This window comes from Beta vulgaris, chromosome 5, assembly GCF_026745355.1.
Source record: "Beta vulgaris subsp. vulgaris cultivar EL10 chromosome 5, EL10.2, whole genome shotgun sequence".
NCBI lineage: Eukaryota > Viridiplantae > Streptophyta > Magnoliopsida > Caryophyllales > Amaranthaceae > Beta > Beta vulgaris.
The window spans coordinates 9,647,848-9,652,348 of record NC_079206.1 but is presented as its reverse complement, the minus strand read 5'-3'; positions in this window follow the sequence as shown (position 1 = coordinate 9,652,348).

The following is a 4,501-nucleotide window of genomic DNA, read 5'->3' as shown; positions in this document are numbered from 1 at the left end:
TGCAATAAATGAATTTCCCATAGACATTTATACTTGACACAAAAAGTTGAATCAATATATTATAAACCGGCTAAGGGACTGTTCTTTTCGGGATAAAAAAACTGAACTGAACTGAACTTAATTAAATTGAATGTAATAAATATATAAATAATATTTAAACAATAATAATATGAATATTAAATAATAAATATAGTGATAAGTAATAATAATAATAGTATTTTGGATGTTTTTAAATGATATTTATGAATAAATAATAATAATAATAATAACTAATGATAATTAATAATTATTATTTTAAATTACTCGTATTTAATGTATTAATACTTGATGATGATTATATAATAGCAATAATAAATAAGAAGTAAATTAATATTACTATTTTAGTAATAATTAGATTTAATAATATAATAATATTTAGTAATAAAAATAATGATTGGGTTGGACCGTGAAAAATTGCATCACAAACCATTTTAACGCGATTTGATTGGTTTATGGGCTAAAAAACGTGGGTTTATTTGTGCTTTTGACCTAAACCATGTTCCTTCTAATAATAGTAGTAATAATAATGAGTAAAGCTATAATAAACAAAATATTATATACAAATAATAATAATAATACTTAATAATGATATAAAAATAAATAATAATAATAATAATAATAATAATAATAATAATAATAATAATAATAATAAGAGTAATTAGTAAAATAAATTAGACCAACATAATAATAATATTTAACAAAATGGTTATAAAAGAATGGAGTTGAACTGAATTGAACTGAGCTGAACTGAATTGAACTTAACTGAAAATAAGCTGGAGAGATCAGAACGGGCCCTAAATTTGAATCAATATAATGTTATGAAATATAATGTTACGACGATGTGGAGCAATAATCCCATCTGATACTATTTTTACATATAGTATTATAATGAAGCAATAATCCCATCTGATACTATTTTAAAAAGGTAAGAAGATACTATCTTTTGTGATTTAAAAATAGAAAAAGAATCAATATAATGTTACGAAATATTGCAATTTTATATTTCATAAAATTGATTCCAAAAAACTATATAAATTTCGAAAGCAAAAGCAAAGCTACTAACAAATCGGTTTTTATATCTCTTAATTAACAAATCGGTTTTTTGAATATTATTCTCAAAAAAACACTATCGATTATGGGTCCTATATAATACTGATATCAATTCTTTAACGGTGACTACAATACAATACATAAATCATCTCATTACTTAATAAGATACACGTTGACTATGGATGCAACTATCAAGTTCACAAAGCTAGGTAAACTCCAAACACTTCAAGCAATTGACAACATTAAAATAGGTATTTATTGATATAGTCCAATACAATATATATTATTAATTTTAAATCACACAACTTGAATATTCAACCCATTGTTTTTGTAGGTGTATTAGCAATAGTTATATATTTAGGTGTCGTGGAATTAAATATTTATAAACCCAAGTTTTAAAAAACAATCAACAACGACACTGTTCTGATCAACTTATTTTTATTTCTTACTAGAAAATATAAGTTCAGATAATGAATAATATGGCTTAATAAGTTCAGATAAGTTGTATAATACAAAAACAAGCAAAGACAAAGTTTGACATACTTACAAAATAAATTCTAAAAGTTAAAATTTGGTCTAATAAGGATTAACAAGGTGTAATAAGTTCAGATTTTAAGTTCAAATAAAATTACATAAGCAAAATAAGTTGAAAAACATATATAAGACCAAGAATGACAATTTAAAAATTATATAACTTAAAAAAATCTTATGTACATAAAATATTTTATTAATTTTTCTGTAGGATGTTGGCATAAAAGTTATTTTGCTTATTATGGCCAAAAGTATTACAATTATATAATCAAGAAAATGTTTTCTCTTAATCTTCTACAAAAAAAAGTATAGTTAAATGGGAATGTAACTATGCGTAATTCTAAAATGAGAATGTAAATATGCATTACTTTTGTGGGTAAAAGTATAATTACACGTAATATAATACATGATAAAAACAGAACTTTGTTCTTTTTTAATCTTTAGGTCTTTGGTGGGAGTGAGTATTAACTATTGAAAAAAACGGGGTCAAACTCTAGTCCTATGATCTAAATTATATCTGTGATAAGACTTTACAAAAGATATCATCAAATACGAAAAACAACCATTATATGTAACTAGATGTACCTTAAATAGTATTAAAGCTCAGGCATATTGAGAAAATTAAAATTATTATAGCTAAGTGGACAGTGGTCAATGGGTGGCTAAATATGGTGCAGCTATGGTGCAATTAAGAAGGCAAGAGAGTGGGTGAACGAGATTGCCATAAGTGGGAGTGGAAGTTGGTGTATTGCTGAGTATCAGTCGTGGTGCGAATTGTGATTTATCAGGGCCTCTAAAGGAAGTACTTAGTAGAAAGATTAAAGATTTTTCCAATTAATAACTCTTTTTTTTTAAAAAAAATGGGTCACATGATCCACCATGAAGTTAACTACTTCAACGATTGAACACATGGATCATAAATCAGTTTTAAAATAATTTAAATACATGAGTATCAAATTTTACATCACAAGTTAGGAGGATCACCACCACGATTCTTGAAGAACTTCTTAAAATCGTTAATTTATAAAATGAACAACTTCCCGTGCAGTTTACACGGGTCAAAAAACTAGTTACTATGTAAGAGCAGTAATGCTCAGTTTAGTTTCTTTGTTTTTGTTTAGTTGTGATAACGTCAGGCTCTACTTCCGTTTTTAATTAATACACAATTTTCTCACTGTAAAACAAAAATAATATCTACTCGCAACTATTTATATATGCATCTTGGAGCTAACCATAGTCTAGCTCCATAGTCTATATGAAGTCTACAGAATTATGCACACCAAGAAAAGAAAAATCCACGAATTTGGAACACCACAAATGAAGCAAACTCCAAGCTATGAGACAGAAGATAGTGGTATGAATAATGTACTATAGCATGAACATTAATGATATTAAGTCCAAGATGACGTTTATAAAGGATCATTAAGTGTCCCATTGAAAATCACCAGTATCCATACTTAAAGGGGAGCTAGGGAGAGTATGCAGTATGCAATGCTAATAGGGCGGGGCGGTGGTAACCTTTTGTCAAATTGTCAAGGGTTGGCTCTACTCGATCTAAATATGGATGTGATGGACTCATGTGTCCAGGAAACCTGCCATAAATGTATCAGAATTAATTGAGCCTTCTTTTTACCTTCCTTATCAAAACTCTACCCCTTCCTGGAACGTTAGGCTCCTGTTTACTTCAACTCAACAGAATTGAAGCTACAAAATTGCCGTACTTAAGAAACCCTCAGATTTTTGCAATTTTTGCTCTACTTGCAATAATTAACTACTTCTTCTATATTATTATTTGAGTTTGGGCGATACTTTGTTACGGTTGTTTCATGGATAATAGTATATTTGGCAATAGGATGGACGACAGTTATAATCTTATGAAAGATGAGTTGTCGTCTGTATTTTTCTTACTAGTATTATAAATCGTTATCTTCCTTGAGAGGAAAATTATAACTTGATTAACGGATAAGTTACTAACTTTCATGCTTGAGTGTCCCATAACTAGGGGTGTAAGTGGATTGGACTGGATTGGACTTTACCAAATCCAAATCCAGTCCAAAGTTTTTTGGACTCGAGAAATTGAGTCCAAGTCCGATCTAAATATTTTTTGAGTCCAGTCCAATCCAGTCCGATAATTTTTTCTTGAGTCCGAATCCAGTCCAGTCCAGTCCGATTATTATATCTTTTTTCCCAATTTAGATTCAATGATTCACAACGTTTTTTGAGATGCTTGAGCATTTGACATCTGATTCAACTATCAATATCCACAAATTAGATTGAAAGTTTAAATTAAAGTAAAATACTATGAATAAAAAGTTGAATTAGATGCTTACCTTGATCTAAGTTGAGAGAAAGCAGAAAGACTAAGAATTAATCTGAGGGAGAAATAGAGAATGCGAGAGTCGAGACAACGAGGTAGAAAGAAAATGAATAGTAAGAGGAAGTGAGTAGTAAGGACTGAGGAGTGAAGTGAGATAGAATTAGTCGGCTACTAGCCTACTACTGCAGTGCTGCTAGTATAATTTACTTATTTAACAAATGGAGCTAAGTGCAATAGTCTGGCGCCAAGTAAAATTTTCTGGCGCTAGTTTAAATATATATAGAGGGAAGGTTGAAAACTCCAAAATTTTAAAAACAGTATCAATTTTTTTAATATATACATTATATATGTAATGAATATATATTATATATAAAAATATTTTTGGACTGGACTTGACTTATGGGACTCCAAAGGGATGAGTCCAAATCCAGTCCAAAAATATTTGGACTCGAAAATTTGAGTCCGAGTCCAGTCCGAAAATTTTTTAGTCCAGTCTAGTCCGACAAGTTTGGACTGGACTGGATTGGACTCTGGACTTTTCCTAGTCCGCTTACACCCCTACCC